Source organism: Bufo gargarizans, chromosome 7, assembly GCF_014858855.1.
Source record: "Bufo gargarizans isolate SCDJY-AF-19 chromosome 7, ASM1485885v1, whole genome shotgun sequence".
Taxonomy (NCBI): domain Eukaryota; kingdom Metazoa; phylum Chordata; class Amphibia; order Anura; family Bufonidae; genus Bufo; species Bufo gargarizans.
In genome coordinates, this window is record NC_058086.1 from 130610657 (window position 1) to 130634198 (window position 23542).

A 23542-nucleotide genomic window follows, 5' to 3' on the forward strand; every position below is an offset into this window, starting at 1 on the left:
AAGACGCCGAGGCCGCTGCCCCCGTGACTTCAAGCCTGACTTGAAGCACGGGGCAGCAGCTGAATATAACATCGATTTCTGACTGAGCATACATGCTGCAAAACTAACAAAAAGTGCATCAGGAAACGACTATACAGCACTATAAGGTACTGTAAACAGCTTAATAGGCGATTTTTGGGTGACAGGTTCCCTTTAATACAAGCACTGAATTTTAAGAAAAGTTGAGCTGGATCTTCTTTGAACTTTCTACCCATCAAAAGATGTTCCTCTACAAATTTGGGACCTGCACAATCAATAAAAGGTTTATTTGGTGCACCGCTGATTCCAGTGACTGGCTGCAGGGGTCATCTGCTGTCAATGTGACGTCACCACTGCAGCTAGGTAAACAGAAACCGACCAGGAGAACCAGAGCAGCAGCATTAGATCTCCCAGGTAAATACTTATCAGTTCTTTATTCCAGGTTGTTCACAGCTGTTATCAGTTCTTTATTCAGGGATGTTCGGGTGCTCGACCGAGCACCCGAGTATAATGGAAGTCAATGGGAGAACCCGAGCATTAAATCAGGTACCCCCTGCTCTGAAGAGGGAAGGGTGCCTGGTTCATAGGAAAAGGTCAGAAATTTATGGAAACACCACTGAAATGGTTCGGTAACAGCATGGGGAGGATGTCTGGATGCATCTTGGACTTGAAGGTCGCTGCTGGGAACAATGTTGTCCGAATAGTACGCCACTTTTACAGACTGACAATAATACGCACAAAATCAAATAAAAAATCAATATTAGAGGAAAAATTGATAGGAAACATTCTTTCCTGTATATTTACTTGCATATAAAGTGAAAGTGCTGCCAAAAATTTCAAGGAAGAGACACTTCGATACATCCTGTATATCACATAAAGGAGGGCCTCATTCACATTGTGGTACAATTGTTCATGTAGTGGGACTCCTACACTCATAAAGTCTATGCACTAAGTGAAAGGACTGCCAAAAATGACAAGGAAACAGCACTCAAATACACCATTTATTACACATAAAGAAGGGCATTATACACACCCTTGAAAAATTATGATTGATGGCCTGCTGGTGACCCTCAAAAACATTTGGATCAAAGGCCTGCTGATCTGACCATCTAAAACATTATGGGTGAGGGCCTGATGCCGCTTTGGTGACGGCAACGATCCATTCAGATGTCTGGCCTATCAACTTTCGATGTTATTGTCAGCGCAAACCATGGTGACTACAGGTAACAGTGAATCAGGGTTCGATTGAGGAGAGGGAGCCTGAAAAACGGCTACGGCTACCACATCCAAGCAAGGCAGCGAGCACGCAAATTACCTATTAGTAATAATTAGGTGAGGGCCTGCAGGTGAGCTGACCCAGTAAAAGATTTTAGGTGCAGGCCTGCTGGTGAGCTGACCGTGTAAAAATTATATGCGAGCGCCTGCTGGTGAGCTGACCCTGTAAAACATTATATGCAAGAGCCTGCAGGTAAGCTGACCCTCTAAAAAATTATATGCAAGGGCCTTCAGGTGAGCTGACCCTGTAAAAGAATAGAGGTGCAGTCCTGCTGGTGAGCTGACCCTGTAATAGATTATAGGTGTGGGCCTGCTGTTGAGCTGACCCTGTAAAAAATTTGAGGTATGTGCCTGCTGGTGAGCTGACCCTCTAAAAAATTATATGCGAGGGCATGCAGCTGAGCTGACCCTCTAAAAAATTATATGCGAGGACCTGCAGCTGAGCTGACCCTCTAAAAAAATATATGCGAGGGCCTGAAGTTGAGCTGACCCTTTAAAAAATATATGCGAGGGCCTGAAGCTGAGCTGACCCTCTAAAAAATTATATGCAAGGGCCTACAGCTGAGCTGAGCTGACCCTCTAAAAAATTATATGCGAGGCCCTGCAGCTGAGCTGACCCTCTAAAAAATTATATACGAGGGCCTGCAGGTGAGCTGACCCTGTAAAACATTATATTTGAAGGGCATATATGCGAGGGCATTATATGTGACGAATAAGCATGTTGATATGATGGAAGAGGAGGATGAGAAAAGGAAGATTCAACCATATACCCTTGTTTGTGGTGGAAGGGGTGCATGGGAATACAGTGTATTCAGTAAATTATAAACAACACATTTAAAGTGCCTTTATGTTCAGCCGCTTTCCTCTGGTGGAGTCGAGAAGTCATGGTCAATCCAGGCCTTGTTCATTTTTGGAAGAGTCAACCTGTCAGCATTTTCAGTTGACAGGCGGATACGCTTATCTATTATAATGCCACCAGCAGCACTAAATACCCGCTCAGACAAAACGCTGGCGGCAGGACAGGTATCAGAGTGTCAGTTCGTGTTACGTGTCCAGCTTGGACACCTAGTAGTTGTAAGGCACTTAGGAATCATTGAGGATACTGACACGATCTGCTATGTACTCCACCATCTTCCCAAAATTTTCTCTCCTTGTGACAGTAGGCCGCACATCAGGGTGGGGGTGCTGGTGGGGAGTCATGAAACTGTCCCAGGCTTTGGAGAGTGTTTCCCTGCCTCTGTTGGAACTGCTGTGTGTTCCCCTCGTCTCCTCTCCTCGGTTGGCCAAGGAACTACGGACTCTGCCATAAGTGTTGTCAGATGGAAATTTTTGGAGCAATTTTTCAACAAGGATCTTCTGGTATTGCACCATTTTGCTCATCCTCTCCACAAGATGAATGACAGATGAGAAGTTCTCTTTGTAGCGGGGGTCAAGAAGGGTGAACAACCAGTAATCCGTGTTGTCTAAAATGTATATAACGCGCGGGTTGCGGGAAAGGCAGCCTAACATGAATTCAGCCATGTATGCCAGAGTACCAACAGGCAAGACTTCGCTGTCATCATCAGGAGGATTACTCTCAATATCCTCATCCTCTTCCTCCTCTTCTTCCCACCTATGCTGAACAGATGGAATTAAACTTCCATGGGTACTACCCTCTTTAACGGAGGCAACCGTCTCCTGCTCCTCCTCCTCCTCCTCTTCATTGTCCAATTCACGCTCAAAAGACAAACTGAGGGTGGTCTGGCTATCACCCAGTGTAATGTCTTTACCCATCTCCACCTCTTCCACATGCAAAGCGTTGTTCTTAATTGTGAGCAGCGAGCGTTTGAGTAGACACAGAAGTGGGATGGTTACACTGATAATAGCGTTATTGCCGCTCACCATCTGTGTTGATTCCTCAAAGTTTCTTAAAACCTAACAGAGGTCAGACATCCATGCCCACTCCTCGCTTGTGAATAGTGGAAGCTGACTGGAAAGGCGACGATGATGACCATGTTGCAGCTGGTATTCCACTACTGCTCTCTGCTGCTCACAAAGCCTGGCCAACATATGGAACGTGGAGTTCCAGCACGTGCTCACATCGCACAACAGCCTGTGAGCTGGCAATTTCAAGCACTGCTGCAGCGTTGACAGACCAGCTGAAGCTGTTGGTGACTTACGGAAATGTGCACACACGCAGCGCACCGTCACCAGTTGCTCAGGCAAATTGGGCTAGGTTTTGAGAAACCGCTGAACCACAAGTTTGAAGATGTGGGCAAGGCATGGGATGTGTCTAAGCTTGCCAAGCTCCAAAGCTGCCACCAAGTTACAGCCATTACCAGACACAACCAGGGTCTAGGTTGAGTGGCGAGAGCCACAGCTCAGTCTGTTCTCTTATCTCCTGCCACAGCTCTGCAGTGGTGTGCTGTTTGTCCCCTAAGCATATCAGCTTCAGCACGGCCTGTTGCCGCTTCCCCACTGCAGTGCTACACTGCTTCCAGCTACTGACTGATGACTGACTGGTGCTGCAAGTGGATAAGTCAGGGAAATGTAATGTCCCTGGCTGAATGCACTTCTCCATGTGTCCGTGGTTAAGTGGACCTTCCCAGTAACTGCGTTGGTCAGGGAATGTGTGATATTACGGGACACATGTTGGTGTAAGGTGGACACGGCACACCTTGAAAAATAGTGGCAGCAGGGGACTGCACAACGCGGGATGGCCACCGACATCAGGCTGTGGAAGGCCTCAAGGTCCACTAGCCTAAATGGCAACATTTCCAGGGCCAGTCATATGGAAAGCTGCGCATTTAGTGCTATGGCCTGTGGGTGGATGGCTTGTTATTTTTGCTTGCGTTCAAAGGCCTGGGGTAAGGGTATTTGAAGCTGCGCTGTGACACAGAAGTGGATGTGCTAGCTGATGGTGTTTGCGAAGGTCCAAGTGCAGGGCAGGATGCATCCGGGCGCCTTCGACTGGGGATTGGCCAGCATGTAACACAGGGGAAGAGGAGGCAGTGGTGTGACCCGCAGACACAGATTGTGGACCCAGGCATTCATCCCACTTATTACGATGCTTGGATGCCATGTGGCGAATCATGCTGGTGGTGGTGAGGTTGCTAGTGTTCACATCCAGGCTCATTTTCGTACGGCACAGGTTGCAAACTACTATTCTTTTGTCATTTGCACTTTCTACAAAAATGCGCCAGACTGCGGAACATCTAACCTTTGGCAAGGGAGATTTCGGCAAAGGGGTGCTCCATGGAACAGTTGCGGGCCTTTTTGGTGTGGCCCGCCTTCTGCCTTTTGCTACCCCACTGCTTCTTCCAGCCTGTTGTGGTGCTGCAGATCCCTTCCCCTCTGTACTGCTCTTCTCGCTCGGCTTGCTACCTTCCCAGGTTGGGTCATTGACCTCATCGTCCACCACCTCCTCTTCCACTTCCTCACTCTGATCATCCTCCTGATTTGTTGACCTAACCACAACCTCAGTGATTGCCAACTGTGTCTCATCCTCTTCATCAACCTCTTGAGACAGTAATTGCGGTTGACTCATTGGCAACTGTGTCTCATCATCATCCACCTCATTAAACTCTAATTGCCGTTCAACACCATCATGTTCTTGCGACTGTGGATGCTCAAGAGGTTGGGAATTAGGACAGAAGATCTCATGTCCCTCTTCAAGCGTGCTTGGCGAGAGAGCCAAATCAAGTAGTGGCGCTGAAAAGAGCTCCTCGGAACATCCGAGTGTGGGATCACTTGTTTGGCCAGACCATAAATGGTGGGAGGAAGGAGGATCAGGGTGAGGATTGTGTGGACCAGACTCCTGGCTACTGAGACTGGACTTGGTGGAAGACAGGGTGGTGCTTAACCGACAGAAAGCATTATCTGCTGCAATCCAACCGACCAGCTGCTCGCACTGTGCTGACTTCAAGAGTGGTGTCCTGCGCTGCTCTGCAAACTGGGACATGAAGCTAGAATTTTGGATGATTGTTTTTCTTGTGCTCTGGCAGCAGGCACAGTTTCTCCGCGCCCACGGCCACGGCCTCTGAGTGCACCATCAGCATCACGGCCACTTTCCCATCCCCTACTGCTCGCCTTCTTTATTTTAAATGTGATATATTCTTGAAAGTATGTCACACATACAGTAGCGTAGGATTTGGAAGTCTATGTGCAAAAAAATTTACAACAGTATTTGTGATGAGGAAATGTTATACAGGACAGGTACCACAGGTAAGGTCACAGTTTGCAGTGTCTACAGAAAAACTGCACTGGATGTCACTGATATTTTAGGAATGCGCACACTTTAAACAGGAGATGTGGCGTTAATAATTTAACTGTCCGCAGGCGACACCGTCTACGAAAAAACTGCACTGGATATCACTGATATTTTAGGGATGTGCACACTTTAAACAGGAGATGTGGCACGGATAATTTAACTGTTCACAGCAGCCTATTACATGGTATTAAGTGCAGGATGTGCTCAAAATAAATATTGCTGCTGTCACACACAAGTCCTTAAAAAGACTTTTGGGTCTCTGAAAAGTTTTTGTATAAAAATCTTCCTATTACACTCCCTAAACTGTCTGTGTAATGCCCTGCTCAGGTTATGTGCGGAGGTCTGCCAGGTTAGCAGCACGTGTGCAGTTTTTTGTTTTTATTTTGGAGTTGAGCTGTATCCGCCTCCCTTCTGGTGCACTGGGTGGGGTCGTTTGTATGAGTTTAAATTACGCCCCTTCCCAGTGTCCTGTGCGGGTTATAGCTTCTATCTTGCTCAGTGGAAGGAAGGGAGGATTTGCTGTTTCTGCTCTGTGACAAGATAAGTTGGTTTTGTTTTCTTGTGTGTGTTCTGTCTAGGCTGTTAGAGAGATGCCTGTCTTCTCCAGGTCTGAGGAAGCAAGCTGTCTCTTTTCTCCTGTCACCATCTTAGGGATTTTAGGGAATCTTCAGCCTTAGGCATGGGGGCACATTTATTCCCATCTCTAGGGTCTGAATGTGGGCACAGAAGTCTAGGGAGAGCTGGTAGGGATTTGTAAGGAGGTGACCTTTATCCCCAGATTCTGGCCTAGACACTTGTTTGTGGATTTCTGTTGTATCTTGTATGCACAGCTCTTCCTAACACTGAGCATTTTAGCGCAGGTTGCACTACAAAAATATATTGCTGTTGTCACACGCAGTAGTCCTTACAAGGACTTTTGGGTCTCTGAAACGTTTTTGTACACTTATAATATTCGATTACACTCCCTACACTATTTGTCCCTTCCTATCCTCAGCTCTCCCTGACTATGAATTAGCCAAACACGCGTCATCGGGTGCTATATAGCACCCGATGACGTGTTCCGGCCAGCCAATCACTGCAATGCCAGTTGCCAACATGGCTCTTGGAATTACAGTGAGGGCAGTACTGTACCTGCACGTTTATTGGCTGCTTAGCAGCCGCGAAACGTGCGGGGAGGAGACTCGAGCACTGCGCTCGAGCACATGCGATACTCCGCCGAGTACCGCCATGTGCCGAGTATAGCGATGCTCGAGCCGAACTGGTATTCGGCCGAGCATGCTCGCTCAACACTAGTCATATCTTATTGCAAACTATCTGAGAAGAAACTAAGAGACACCATTCAGACAACAGTATGAGCTTTCTTAGATACACATTTGTATCCTTGCTCAAGAACAAGTAAACGGTTAAGAACAAACTGTATAATTGTTATGTATTGGGAATGATATTACAAAATTCCTAAATATCTGATGGCCATTTGATTTTCTTTTTCTTACTATCAACATGATTAATTTCCATTCCTTCTTGTCTTCTGCTGTAAATGTACAGGTACATCACAATACATTAAAATATCATTGAAAAGTTAATTTATTTCAGTAATTCAATTTAAAAAGTTAAATTCATATATTATATAGATTTATTACACACAGAGTGATCTATTTCAAGCCTTTAGTTCTTTTAATGTTGATGATTATGGCTTACAGCTAATGAAAACCCAAAAGTTAAAATTAGCGTTGAGCAAATTGACCTTCGGATCAAAGATCCTGTTACAATTGCTGTGACACCCATTCTGCAAATTCAATACGCAGATCGTCCTTATTGAGATGATGCAGCAATTGGATCTTGTATAGATGCGATTTGTGTGTAGCCAGTATCCACCCAAAGGTGGTTTGACTCACCTCTCTCTCCTGTGACAGACGTCGGGTACCATGGTATTCTTGCTGAATGACACCAGGACGGTCATTGTTATTGCTTCTGTCTGTGACAGTTTGTTTTGTCCACTTTTTGGCAGGTCCAACAGAGAACTTGTTTGGTGAAAATTGGCAATCTGCCAACTGTGCCATGGTGGATGGGTGTTCTGTTAGAGTGCCAAGCATTAAAATCCACTGCAATGACTTGGGAACTGCTCTCTCCAGAGATCATCACTATCTGTGTCCTCTCCTCATGTGGTAATCTCATAGCCATATCTGTAATAGGAAGAAAATTGTTAATAACTTTGCAAGAAGTAATGGTACATCTCAGATACATTTTTTTTTTTAATTTGGAGGGTACTACCTCTCCTTGGGAAGATAGAGTCTTAATCAGCATGAGGAGACTTATAGGCCATACATGCTCCTCTGGAGTTCTGGGAAGAAAGGGATGCAAATGAGCTCTTAATAAGCTCTGCCTCTGATACCACCAGATGTAAGGCAGATATCCTATAAGTCAATGTTCAACCCTTTAAATTGCACTTAAGACATGACTTGGATATATATAAATATATATAATCCAGCACCTCATCAGCAGACATCTGCTTCGGGGTGATGCACCTCATCAGTGCAGAGCAGAGAGTACAGGCTTAATTGGGTGAGAAGCCATTGGGTGAGAAGAGTCAGTATTTGGGAGGGTACTACCTCTCCATGGGGAGAGAGCACCTTAATTGGCGTGAGGAGACTTATAGGCTATACATGCTCCTCTGAAATTTTAAGATAGCTGCAGTAAATCTGGTGGCATTAGAGGCAGAGCTTGTTAAGAGCTCATTTGCATCCCTTTCTTCTCAGATAAATGTCACATGCACCTCTTCCCATTTTAAAATATCAACTTGGTTCCAAGATGGCAACATGCAAAATGGCCTGCATGTTGAACACTGCCCCTAAAATATTTGCCCCCTTCTCCTCAGTAACATGCTGCACACACTGGATGCCGTTCCCAACCACCGGTTTTTATATATTCAGGTGTAGCTATTTGGACCACCTTGAACACTAAACATCATGTGGTCCCTTTATAACAGGAGCGAGCTGTAGCGCACAGTTAATTGGACTAAACACACACACTTTATCCGCACTCTCATATTTTATCATCTACTGTGACTATTTCATCCATGATTTGCATTTCACCAATTTGCTTTCATCAATGTCTTTTGACTCGTACAACTGGCACACATTTCCATGGAAAGTATAGGTAATTAACACTAGCAGACGTGCATTATCTCATTAACTCTTATGGCTCCTCTCTGAAAAACCGCCGTGTGCTTCTCATTGATATTCATAGATTCGTTTTCCTCGCTGCTAAGAGAATATACATTTTGTGGGGCTTCACAAGGGATGCTTGTATTAAAGCAGCACATTAGTTTCACTTGCCTGAAGGTTTTGGGTATATTAAAAAGTAATTGGAGTGGTTGGTATTTCACCAAAGGCAGTGCTTGAAAGAAACTTTGTGCATATGTTCACACAAATTTACATAGTACAGATGTTAGGCGCAACATATTCTTCTGACATGTACAAGGACATTATGATCCTTGGTTTTATTTCAGGCTATCCGGCTGTACTATTTTATATTTTTTTTTATCTTACTTTTAACCAACCTGTTAGTCTTTCTCCTAACTTTATTCAGTGGGGTACTTCTTATTGAAGAGACCTAGTAAGTGTATGGAGACTTAATTTCAAGGCAATGCTCTGTGCTTAAAAACGTATGCAAATTAGCTCATGTCAGCTAAGCCAGAGACTCTTTTAAAAGGAAGAGTGACCCATCTGCAGACAGCTGGTTTGGGGTTCTTGTTAAAGGGGCTATCCCATGAATAATGTAAAAAATGAAAATCCGACATCATATAGTACATGACTAGGGATGAGCGAACTCGAACTGTATAGTTCGGGTTCGTACCGAATTTTGGGGTGTCCGTGACACGGACCCGAACCCGGACATTTTCGTAAAAGTCCGGGTTCGGGTTCGGTGTTCGTCGCTTTCTTGGCGCTTTTGTGACGCTTTCTTGGCGCTTTTTGAAAGGCTGCAAAGCAGCCAATCAACAAGCGTCATACTACTTGCCCCAAGAGGCCATCACAGCCATGCCTACTATTGGCATGGCTGTGATTGGCCAGAGCACCATGTGACCCAGCCTCTATTTAAGCTGGAGTCACATAGCGCCGCCCGTCACTCTGCTCTGATTAGCGTAGGGAGAGGTTGCGGCTGCGACAGTAGGGCGAGATTAGGCAGATTAACTCCTCCAAAGGACTTGATTAACTGATCGATCTGCAGCTGTGGATCATTGAGCTGCTGATCCTCAATTGCTCACTGTTTTTAGGCTGCCCAGACCGTTTGTCAGTCACATTTTTCTGGGGTGATCGGCGGCCATTTTGTGTCTTGTGGTGCGCCAGCACAAGCTGCGACCAAGTGCATTTAACCCTCAATGGTGTGGTTGTTTTTTGGCTAAAGCCTACATCAGGGTGAAGCTGTCACACCAAGTGCATTTAACCAGCAATAGTCTGTTCATTTTTTGGCCATATACAAAATCAGGGGCAAGCTGCGCCTGTCACCAAGTGCATTTAACCCTCAATGGTGTGGTTGTTTTTTGGCTAAAGCCTACATCAGGGTGAAGCTGTCACACCAAGTGCATTTAACCAGCAATAGTCTGTTCATTTTTTGGCCATATACAAAATCAGGGGCAAGCTGCGCCTGTCACCAAGTGCATTTAACCCTCAATGGTGTGGTTGTTTTTTGGCTAAAGCCTACATCAGGGTGAAGCTGTCACACCAAGTGCATTTAACCAGCAATAGTCTGTTCATTTTTTGGCCATATACAAAATCAGGGGCAAGCTGCGCCTGTCACCAAGTGCATTTAACCCTCAATGGTGTGGTTGTTTTTTGGCTAAAGCCTACATCAGGGTGAAGCTGTCACACCAAGTGCATTTAACCAGCAATAGTCTGTTCATTTTTTGGCCATATACAAAATCAGGGGCAAGCTGCGCCTGTCACCAAGTGCATTTAACCCTCAATGGTGTGGTTGTTTTCTGGCTAAAGCCTACATCAGGGTGAAGCTGTCACACCAAGTGCATTTAACCAGCAATAGTCTGTTTATTTTTTGGCCATATACTACATCAGGGGCAAGCTGCGCCCGTCACCAAGTGCATTTAACCCTCAGTAGTGTGGTTGGTCAAGCTGTGACACCAAGTGCATTTAACCAGCAATAGTCTGTTCATTTTTTGGCCATATACTACATCAGGGGCAAGCTGCGCCCGTCACCAAGTGCATTTAACCAGCAATAGTGTGGTTATTTTTTGGCCATATCCCAGTCTAATTCTGTCACTAAATCCATACCGGTCACCCAGCGCCTAAATACTAGGCCTCAAATTTATATCCCGCTAAATCTCTCGTTACCGCTGTCCTGTTGTAGCTGGGAAAGTTATTTAGTGTCCGTCAAAGCACATTTTTTGTTCTGGGTTGAAGTACAATTCCCAATTTAGCAATTTCATAATTTAGTGGTTTCTGCTATATCAGAGCTATTTGAAATCTATCCCTAAAAGGGTATATAATATTCAAGGTGCACATTGGGTCATTCAGAATAACTTCACACACACCCGCTACTGTGTATTTTCAAGTCTAATTCTGTCACTAAACCCATACCTGTCACCCAGCGCCTAAATACTAGGCCTCAAATTTATATCCTGCTAAATCTCTCGTTACCGCTGTCCTGTTGTAGCTGGGAAAGTTATTTAGTGTCCGTCAAAGCACATTTTTTGTTCTGGGTTGAAGTACAATTCCCAATTTAGCAATTTCATAATTTAGTGGTTTCTGCTATATCAGAGCTATTTGAAATCTATCCCTAAAAGGGTATATAATATTCAAGGTGCACATTGGGTCATTCAGAATAACTTCACACACACCCGCTACTGTGTATTTTCAAGTCTAATTCTGTCACTAAACCCATACCTGTCACCCAGCGCCTAAATACTAGGCCTCAAATTTATATCCTGCTAAATCTCTCGTTACCGCTGTCCTGTTGTAGCTGGGAAAGTTATTTAGTGTCCGTCAAAGCACATTTTTTGTTCTGGGTTGAAGTACAATTCCCAATTTAGCAATTTCATAATTTAGTGGTTTCTGCTATATCAGAGCTATTTGAAATCTATCCCTAAAAGGGTATATAATATTCAAGGTGCACATTGGGTCATTCAGAATAACTTCACACACACCCGCTACTGTGTATTTTCAAGTCTAATTCTGTCACTAAACCCATACCTGTCACCCAGCGCCTAAATACTAGGCCTCAAATTTATATCCTGCTAAATCTCTCGTTACCGCTGTCCTGTTGTAGCTGGGAAAGTTATTTAGTGTCCGTCAAAGCACATTTTTTGTTCTGGGTTGAAATACAATTCCCAATTTAGCAATTTCATAATTTAGTGGTTTCTGCTATATCAGAGCTATTTGAAATCTATCCCTAAAAGGGTAGATCATATTGAAGGTGCACATAGGGTCATTCAGAATAACTTCACACACACCCGCTACTGTGTATTTCCAAGTCTAATTCTGTCACTAAACCCATACCTGTCACCCAGCGCCTAAATACTAGGCCTCAAATTTATATCCCGCTAAATCTCTCGTTACCGCTGTCCTGTTGTAGCTGGGAAAGTTATTTAGTGTCCGTCAAAGCACATTTTTTGTTCTGGGTTGAAGTACAATTCCCAATTTAGCAATTTCATAATTTAGTGGTTTCTGCTATATCAGAGCTATTTGAAATCTATCCCTAAAAGGGTATATAATATTCAAGGTGCACATTGGGTCATTCAGAATAACTTCACACACACCCGCTACTGTGTATTTCCAAGTCTAATTCTGTCACTAAACCCATACCTGTCACCCAGCGCCTAAATACTAGGCCTCAAATTTATATCCTGCTAAATCTCTCGTTACCGCTGTCCTGTTGTAGCTGGGAAAGTTATTTAGTGTCCGTCAAAGCACATTTTTTCTTCTGGGTTGAAATACAATTCCCAATTTAGCAATTTCATAATTTAGTGGTTTCTGCTATATCAGAGCTATTTGAAATCTATCCCTAAAAGGGTAGATCATATTGAAGGTGCACATAGGGTCATTCAGAATAACTTCACACACACCCGCTACTGTGTATTTCCAAGTCTAATTCTGTCACTAAACCCATACCTGTCACCCAGCGCCTAAATACTAGGCCTCAAATTTATATCCCGCTAAATCTCTCGTTACCGCTGTCCTGTTGTAGCTGGGAAAGTTATTTAGTGTCCGTCAAAGCACATTTTTTGTTCTGGGTTGAAGTACAATTCCCAATTTAGCAATTTCATAATTTAGTGGTTTCTGCTATATCAGAGCTATTTGAAATCTATCCCTAAAAGGGTATATAATATTCAAGGTGCACATTGGGTCATTCAGAATAACTTCACACACACCCGCTACTGTGTATTTCCAAGTCTAATTCTGTCACTAAACCCATACCTGTCACCCAGCGCCTAAATACTAGGCCTCAAATTTATATCCTGCTAAATCTCTCGTTACCGCTGTACTGTTGTTGCTTGGAAAGATATTTAGTGTCCGTCAAAGCACATTTTTTGTTCTGGGTTGAAGTACAATTCCCAATTTAGCAATTTCATAATTTAGTGGTTTCTGCTATATCAGAGCTATTTGAAATCTATCCCTAAAAGGGTATATAATATTCAAGGTGCACATTGGGTCATTCAGAATAACTTCACACACACCCGCTACTGTGTATTTTCAAGTCTAATTCTGTCACTAAACCCATACCTGTCACCCAGCGCCTAAATACTAGGCCTCAAATTTATATCCTGCTAAATCTCTCGTTACCGCTGTCCTGTTGTAGCTGGGAAAGTTATTTAGTGTCCGTCAAAGCACATTTTTTCTTCTGGGTTGAAATACAATTCCCAATTTAGCAATTTCATAATTTAGTGGTTTCTGCTATATCAGAGCTATTTGAAATCTATCCCTAAAAGGGTAGATCATATTGAAGGTGCACATAGGGTCATTCAGAATAACTTCACACACACCCGCTACTGTGTATTTCCAAGTCTAATTCTGTCACTAAACCCATACCTGTCACCCAGCGCCTAAATACTAGGCCTCAAATTTATATCCCGCTAAATCTCTCGTTACCGCTGTCCTGTTGTAGCTGGGAAAGTTATTTAGTGTCCGTCAAAGCACATTTTTTGTTCTGGGTTGAAGTACAATTCCCAATTTAGCAATTTCATAATTTAGTGGTTTCTGCTATATCAGAGCTATTTGAAATCTATCCCTAAAAGGGTATATAATATTCAAGGTGCACATTGGGTCATTCAGAATAACTTCACACACACCCGCTACTGTGTATTTCCAAGTCTAATTCTGTCACTAAACCCATACCTGTCACCCAGCGCCTAAATACTAGGCCTCAAATTTATATCCTGCTAAATCTCTCGTTACCGCTGTACTGTTGTTTCTTGGAAAGATATTTAGTGTCCGTCAAAGCACATTTTTTGTTCTGGGTTGAAGTACAATTCCCAATTTAGCAATTTCATAATTTAGTGGTTTCTGCTATATCAGAGCTATTTGAAATCTATCCCTAAAAGGGTATATAATATTCAAGGTGCACATTGGGTCATTCAGAATAACTTCACACACACCCGCTACTGTGTATTTTCAAGTCTAATTCTGTCACTAAACCCATACCTGTCACCCAGCGCCTAAATACTAGGCCTCAAATTTATATCCTGCTAAATCTCTCGTTACCGCTGTACTGTTGTTGCTGGGCAAGATATTTAGTGTCCGTCAAAGCACATTTTTTGTTCTGGGTTGAAGTACAATTCCCAATTTAGCAATTTCATAATTTAGTGGTTTCTGCTATATCAGAGCTATTTGAAATCTATCCCTAAAAGGGTATATAATATTCAAGGTGCACATTGGGTCATTCAGAATAACTTCACACACACCCGCTACTGTGTATTTCCAAGTCTAATTCTGTCACTAAACCCATACCTGTCACCCAGCGCCTAAATACTAGGCCTCAAATTTATATCCTGCTAAATCTCTCGTTACCGCTGTACTGTTGTTGCTGGGCAAGATATTTAGTGTCCGTCAAAGCACATTTTTTGTTCTGGGTTGAAATACAATTCCCAATTTAGCAATTTCATAATTTAGTGGTTTCTGCTATATCAGAGCTATTTGAAATCTATCCCTAAAAGGGTATATAATATTCAAGGTGCACATTGGGTCATTCAGAATAACTTCACACACACCCTCTACTGTGTATTTCCAAGTCTAATTCTGTCACTAAACCCATACCTGTCACCCAGCGCCTAAATACTAGGCCTCAAATTTATATCCTGCTAAATCTCTCGTTACCGCTGTACTGTTGTTGCTGGGCAAGATATTTAGTGTCCGTCAAAGCACATTTTTTGTTCTGGGTTGAAATACAATTCCCAATTTAGCAATTTCATAATTTAGTGGTTTCTGCTATATCAGAGCTATTTGAAATCTATCCCTAAAAGGGTATATAATATTCAAGGTGCACATTGGGTCATTCAGAATAACTTCACACACACCCGCTACTGTGTATTTCCAAGTCTAATTCTGTCACTAAATCCATACCGGTCACCCAGCGCCTAAATACTAGGCCTCAAATTTATATCCTGCTAAATCTCTCGTTACCGCTGTACTGTTGTTGCTGGGCAAGATATTTAGTGTCCGTCAAAGCACATTTTTTGTTCTGGGTTGAAATACAATTCCCAATTTAGCAATTTCATAATTTAGTGGTTCCTGCTATATCAGAGCTATTTGAAATCTATCCCAAAAAGGGTATATAATATTCAAGGTGCACATAGGGTCATTCAGAATAACTTCACACACACGCTTCTGTGCATTTCCAAGTCTAATTCTGTCACTAAATCCATACCGGTCACCCAGCGCCTAAATACTAGGCCTCAAATTTATATCCCGCTGAATTTGAATACAATACATTGGGCCAAATAATATATTTGTTGTTGTGGTGAACCATAACAATGAGAAAAACATCTAGTAAGGGACGCGGACGTGGACATGGTCGTGGTGGTGTTAGTGGACCCTCTGGTGCTGGGAGAGGACGTGGCCGTTCTGCCACATCCACACGTCCTAGTGTACCAACTACCTCAGGTCCCAGTAGCCGCCAGAATTTACAGCGATATATGGTGGGGCCCAATGCCGTTCTAAGGATGGTAAGGCCTGAGCAGGTACAGGCATTAGTCAATTGGGTGGCCGACAGTGGATCCAGCACGTTCACATTATCTCCCACCCAGTCTTCTGCAGAAAGCGCACAGATGGCGCCTGAAAACCAACCCCATCAGTCTGTCACATCACCCCCATGCATACCAGGGAAACTGTCTCAGCCTCAAGTTATGCAGCAGTCTCTTATGCTGTTTGAAGACTCCGCTGGCAGGGTTTCCCAAGGGCATCCACCTAGCCCTTCCCCAGCGGTGAAAGACATAGAATGCACTGACGCACAACCACTTATGTTTCCTGATGATGAGGACATGGGAATACCACCTCAGCATGTCTCTGATGATGACGAAACACAGGTGCCAACTGCTGCGTCTTTCTGCAGTGTGCAGACTGAACAGGAGGTCAGGGATCAAGACTGGGTGGAAGACGATGCAGGGGACGATGAGGTCCTAGACCCCACATGGAATGAAGGTCGTGCCACTGACTTTCACAGTTCGGAGGAAGAGGCAGTGGTGAGACCGAGCCAACAGCGTAGCAAAAGAGGGAGCAGTGGGCAAAAGCAGAACACCCGCCGCCAAGAGACTCCGCCTGCTACTGACCGCCGCCATCTGGGACCGAGCACCCCAAAGGCAGCTTCAAGGAGTTCCCTGGCATGGCACTTCTTCAAACAATGTGCTGACGACAAGACCCGAGTGGTTTGCACGCTGTGCCATCAGAGCCTGAAGCGAGGCATTAACGTTCTGAACCTGAGCACAACCTGCATGACCAGGCACCTGCATGCAAAGCATGAACTGCAGTGGAGTAAACACCTTAAAACCAAGGAAGTCACTCAGGCTCCCCCTGCTACCTCTTCTGCTGCTGCCGCCTCGGCCTATTCTGCTGCTGCCGCCTCGGCCTCTTCCTCCGCCTCTGGAGGAACGTTGGCACCTGCCGCCCAGCAAACAGGGGATGTACCACCAACACCACCACCACCACCTCCGTCACCAAGCGTCTCAACCATGTCACACGCCAGCGTTCAGCTCTCCATCTCACAAACATTTGATAGAAAGCGTAAATTCCCACCTAGCCACCCTCGATCCCTGGCCCTGAATGCCAGCATTTCTAAACTACTGGCCTATGAAATGCTGTCATTTAGGCTGGTGGACACAGACAGCTTCAAACAGCTCATGTCGCTTGCTGTCCCACAGTATGTTGTTCCCAGCCGGCACTACTTCTCCAAGAGAGCCGTGCCTTCCCTGCACAACCAAGTATCCGATAAAATCAAGTGTGCACTGCGCAACGCCATCTGTAGCAAGGTCCACCTAACCACAGATACGTGGACCAGTAAGCACGGCCAGGGACGCTATATCTCCCTAACTGCACACTGGGTAAATGTAGTGGCAGCTGGGCCCCAGGCGGAGAGCTGTTTGGCGCACGTCCTTCCGCCGCCAAGGATCGCAGGGCAACATTCTTTGCCTCCTGTTGCCACCTCCTCCTTCTCGGCTTCCTCCTCCTCTTCTTCCACCTGCTCATCCAGTCAGCCACACACCTTCACCACCAACTTCAGCACAGCCCGGGGTAAACGTCAGCAGGCCATTCTGAAACTCATATGTTTGGGGGACAGGCCCCACACCGCACAGGAGTTGTGGCGGGGTATTGAACAACAGACCGACGAGTGGTTGCTGCCGGTGAGCCTCAAGCCCGGCCTGGTGGTGTGTGATAATGGGCGAAATCTCGTTGCAGCTCTGGGACTAGCCAATTTGACGCACATCCCTTGCTTGGCGCATGTGCTGAATTTGGTGGTGCAGAAGTTCATTCACAACTACCCCGACATGTCAGAGCTGCTGCATAAAGTGCGGGCCGTCTGTTCGCGCTTCCGGCGTTCACATCCTGCCGCTGCTCGCCTGTCTAGCGCTACAGCGTAACTTCGGCCTTCCCGCTCACCGCCTCATATGCGACGTGCCCACCAGGTGGAACTCCACCTTGCACATGCTGGACAGACTGTGCGAGCAGCAGCAGGCCATAGTGGAGTTTCAGCTGCAGCACGCACGGGTCAGTCGCACTACAGAACAGCACCACTTCACCACCAATGACTGGGCCTCCATGCGAGACCTGTGTGCCCTGTTGCGCTGTTTCGAGTACTCCACCAACATGGCCAGTGGCGATGACACCGTTATCAGCGTTACAATACCACTTCTATGTCTCCTTGAGAAAACACTTAGGGCGATGATGGAAGAGGAGGTGGCCCAGGAGGAGGAGGAGGAGGAGGAGGAAGAGGGGTCATTTTTAGCACTTTCAGGCCAGTCTCTTCGAAGTGACTCAGAGGGAGGTTTTTGGCAACAGCAGAGGCCAGGTACAAATGTGGCCAGCCAGGGCCCACTACTGGAGGACGAGGAGGACGAGGATGAGGAGGAGGTGGAGGAGGATGAGGATGAAGCATGGTCACAGCGGGGTGGCACCCAACGCAGCTCGGGTCCATCACTGGTGCGTGGCTGGGGGGAAAGGCAGGACGATGACGATACGCCTCCCACAGAGGACAGCTTGTCCTTACCCCTGGGCAGCCTGGCACACATGAGCGACTACATGCTGCAGTGCCTGCGCAACGACAGCAGAGTTGCCCACATTTTAACCTGTGCGGACTACTGGGTTGCCACCCTGCTGGATCCACGCTACAAAGACAATGTGCCCACCTTACTTCCTGCACTGGAGCGTGATAGGAAGATGCGCGAGTACAAGCGCACGTTGGTAGACGCGCTACTGAGAGCATTCCCAAATGTCACAGGGGAACAAGTGGAAGCCCAAGGCCAAGGCAGAGGAGGAGCAAGAGGTCGCCAAGGCAGCTGTGTCACGGCCAGCTCCTCTGAGGGCAGGGTTAGCATGGCAGAGATGTGGAAAACTTTTGTCAACACGCCACAGCTAACTGCACCACCACCTGATACGCAACGTGTTAGCAGGAGGCAACATTTCACTAACATGGTGGAACAGTACGTGTGCACACCCCTCCACGTACTGACTGATGGTTCGGCCCCATTCAACTTCTGGGTCTCTAAATTGTCCACGTGGCCAGAGCTAGCCTTTTATGCCTTGGAGGTGCTGGCCTGCCCGGCAGCCAGCGTTTTGTCTGAACGTGTATTCAGCACGGCAGGGGGCGTCATTACAGACAAACGCAGCCGCCTGTCTACAGCCAATGTGGACAAGCTGACGTTCATAAAAATGAACCAGGCATGGATCCCACAGGACCTGTCCGTCCCTTGTCCAGATTAGACATTAACTACCTCCCCATAACCATATATTATTGGACTCCAGGGCACTTCCTCATTCAATCCTATTTTTATTTTCATTTTACCATTATATTGCAAGGCTACCCAAAGTTGAATGAACCTCTCCTCTGCCTGTGTGCTAGGCCTAAATATATGCCAATGGATTGTTGCAGTGGTGGCTGACGTGAAGCCTCATTCTCTGCTATGACATGCAGACTGATTCTCTGGTGACATGAAGCCAGATTGTCTGTTACGGGACCTCTCTCCTCTGCCTGGGTGCTGGGCCTGAATTTATGACAATGGACTGTTGCAGTGGTGGCTGACGTGAAGCCTGATTCTCTGCTATGACATGCAGACTGATTCTCTGCTGACATGAAGCCAGATCCTCTGTTGCGGGACCTCTCTCCTCTGCCTGGGTGCTGGGCCTAAATTTATGAAAATGGACTGTTGCAGTGGTGGGTGACGTGAAGCCTCATTCTCTGCTATGACATGCAGACTGATTCTCTGCTGACATGAAGCCAGATTGTCTGTTACGGGACCTCTCTCCTCTGCCTGGGTGCTGGGCCTAAATATCTGACAATGGACTGTTGCATTGGTGGCTGACGTGAAGCCTGATTCTCTGCTATGATATGAAGACTGATTCTCTGCTGACATGAAGCCAGATTGTCTGTTACGGGACCTCTCTCCTCTGCCTGTGTGCTAGGCCTAAATATATGCCAATGGATTGTTGCAGTGGTGGCTGACGTGAAGCCTGATTCTCTGCTATGACATGCAGACTAATTCTCTGCTGACATGAAGCCAGATTGTCTGTTACGGGACCTCTCTCCTCTGCCTGGGTGCTGGGCCTAAATTTATGACAATGGACTGTTGCAGTGGTGGCTGACGTGAAGCCTGATTCTCTGCTATGACATGCAGACTGATTCTCTGCTGACATGAAGCCAGATCCTCTGTTACGGGACCTCTCTCCTCTGCCTGGGTGCTGGGCCTAAATTTATGAAAATGGACTGTTGCAGTGGTGGGTGACGTGAAGCCTCATTCTCTGCTATGACATGCAGACTGATTCTCTGCTGACATGAAGCCAGATTGTCTGTTACGGGACCTCTCTCCTCTGCCTGGGTGCTGGGCCTGAATTTATGACAATGGACTGTTGCAGTGGTGGCTGACGTGAAGCCTGATTCTCTGCTATGACATGCAGACTAATTCTCTGCTGACATGAAGCCAGATTGTCTGTTACGGGACCTCTCTCCTCTGCCTGGGTGCTGGGCCTAAATTTATGAAAATGGACTCTTACAGTGGTGGGTGACGTGAAGCCTGATTCTCTGCTATGACATGAAGACTGATTCTCTGCTGACATGAAGCCAGATCCTCTGTTACGGGACCTCTCTCCTCTGCCTGGGTGCTGGGCCTAAATATCTGACAATGGACTGTTGCATTGGTGGCTGACGTGAAGCCTGATTCTCTGCTATGATATGAAGACTGATTCTCTGCTGACATGAAGCCAGATTGTCTGTTACGGGACCTCTCTCCTCTGCCTGTGTGCTAGGCCTAAATATATGCCAATGGATTGTTGCAGTGGTGGCTGACGTGAAGCCTGATTCTCTGCTATGACATGCAGACTGATTCTCTGGTGACATGAAGCCAGATCCTCTGTTACGGGACCTCTCTCCTCTGCCTGGGTGCTGGGCCTAAATTTATGAAAATGGACTGTTGCAGTGGTGGGTGACGTGAAGCCTGATTCTCTGCTATGACATGCAGACTGATTCTCTGGTGACATGAAGCCAGATCCTCTGTTACGGGACCTCTCTCCTCTGCCTGGGTGCTGGGCCTAAATATCTGACAATGGACTGTTGCATTGGTGGCTGACGTGAAGCCTGATTCTCTGCTATGACATGCAGACTAATTCTCTGCTGACATGAAGCCAGATTGTCTGTTACGGGACCTCTCTCCTCTGCCTGGGTGCTGGGCCTAAATTTATGAAAATGGACTGTTGCAGTGGTGGCTGACGTGAAGCCTGATTCTCTGCTATGACATGAAGACTGATTCTCTCCTGACATGAAGCCAGATTGTCTGTTACGGGACCTCTCTCCTCTGCCTGGGTGCTGGGCCTAAATTTATGAAAATGGACTGTTACAGTGGTGGGTGACGTGAAGCCTGATTCTCTGCTATGATATGAAGACTGATTCTCTGCTGACATGAAGCCAGATTGTCTGTTACGGGACCTCTCTCCTCTGCCTGGGTGCTGGGCCTAAATTTATGAAAATGGACTCTTACAGTGGTGGGTGACGTGAAGTCTGATTCTCTGCTATGACATGAAGACTGATTCTCTGCTGACATGAAGCCAGATTGTCTGTTACGGGACCTCTCTCCTCTGCCTGGGTGCCGGGGCCTAAATATCTGAGAATGGACTGTTCCAGTGGTGGGTGACGGGAAGCCAGATTCTCTGCTATGGAACCTCTCTCCAATTGATTTTGGTTAATTTTTATTTATTTAATTTTTATTTTAATTAATTTCCCTATCCACATTTGTTTGCAGGGGATTTACCTACATGTTGCTGCCTTTTGCAGCCCTCTAGCCCTTTCCTGGGCTGTTTTACAGCCGTTTTAGTGCCGAAAAGTTCGGGTCCCCATTGACTTCAATGGGGTTCGGGTTCGGGACGAAGTTCGGATCGGGTTCGGATCCCGAACCCGAACATTTCCGGGATGTTCGGCCGAACTTCTCGAACCCGAACATCCAGGTGTTCGCTCAACTCTATACATGACTGTTTCTTTCTAACAAAGCTAGAACCAGCCCTGTACCTCACATGGATCCAAAGATCTCCCCATTCATTGCTCTGCTAGATTTATATCAAGCTGGTAGCTTAAGGGGGAGTGTCTTTTCTGCTGCAGCTCAGGGGCATGTCTCAGCTCTGCCTATCACAGCTCAGGAGGCAGCTAAAGGATCAAACTGAGCATGTGCGGCCATCTCAGTGAGCAGGACAAAGAAATAAGAAGAAAAACAAACAGCAGGTTTCACTATACAGATACATTTTATTCAATAACTCAGTAGCTATGCAATTTATTTTTATTACATGCAATTACAAAAGAATTCAGATCCAGGTGCTGGTTTTAAAATATTTGTCATTGAACAACCCCTTTAATAGAAAGCAGATCACCGATTAGGTGCCATGAACAGATTAGGAATGGATGGTTAGAAGTGTGTACTGGTTGTTATTAAAGGGCATCTGTCAACAGATTTGTACCTACAGTATATATAATATATTCAGTGGCTCACTAGTTTTTGATCATTGGAAAGAGGGTATTTGCAATCGCGAGGGTCCTGCAGTTTATATATTAAAAAAAATTATTATATTAGTGTGGACACTAACTAATCAATATATACAGTCAGGTTCATAAGTATTGGGACATCGACACAATTCTAACATTTTTGTCTATATACACCACAACAATGAATTTGAAATAAAACTAACAAGATGTGCTTTAACTGCAGACTGTCAGCTTTAATTTGAGGGTATTTACATCCAAATAAGGTGAACGGTGTAGGAATTACAACAGTTTGCATATGTGCCTCCCACTTGTTAAGGGACCAAAAGTAATGGGACAGAATAATAATCATAAATCAAACTTTCACTTTTTAATACTTGCTTGCAAATTACAGCCTGAAGTCTGGAACGCATAGACATTACCAGACGCTGGGTTTCATCCCTGGTCATGCTCTGCCAGGCCTCTACTGCAACTGTCTTCAGTTCCTGCTTGGTCTTGGGGCATTTCCCCTTCAGTTTTGTCTTCATCAAGTGAAATGCATGCTCAATCGGATTCAGGTCAGGTGATTGACTTGGCCATTGCATAACATTCCACTTCTTTCCCTTAAAAAACTCTTTGGTTGGTTTTGCAGTATGCTTTGGTTCATTGTCCATCTGCACTATGAAGCGCCGTCCAATGAGTTCTGAAGCATTTGGCTGAATATGTGCAGATAATATTACCCAAAACACTTCAGAATTCATCCTGCTGCTTTTGTCAGCAGTCACATCATCAATAAATACAAGAGAACCAGTTCCATTAGCAACCATACATGCCCACGCCATGACACTACCACCACCATGCTTCACTGATGAGGTGGAATGCTTAGGATCATGAGCAGTTCCTTTCCTTCTCCATACTGTTCTCTTCCCATCACTCTGGTACAAGTTGATCTTGGTCTCATCTATCCTTAGGATGTTGTTCCAGAACTGTGAAGGCTTTTTTAGATGTTGTTTGGCAAATTCTAATCTGGCCTTCCTGTTTTTGAGGCTCACCAATGGTTTACATCTTGTGGTGAACCCTCTGTATTCACTCTGGTGAAGTCTTCTCTTGATTGTTGACTTTGACACACATACACCTACCTCCTGGAGAGTGTTCTTGATCTGGCCAACTGTTGTGAAGAGTGTTTTCTTCACCAGGGAAATAATTCTTTGGTTATCCACCACAGTTGTTTTCCATAGTCTTCCAGGTCTTTTGGTGTTGCTGAGCTCACCGGTGCATTCCTTCTTTTTAAGAATGTTCCAAACAGTTGTTTTGGCCGCGTCTAATGTTTTTGCTATCTCTCTGATG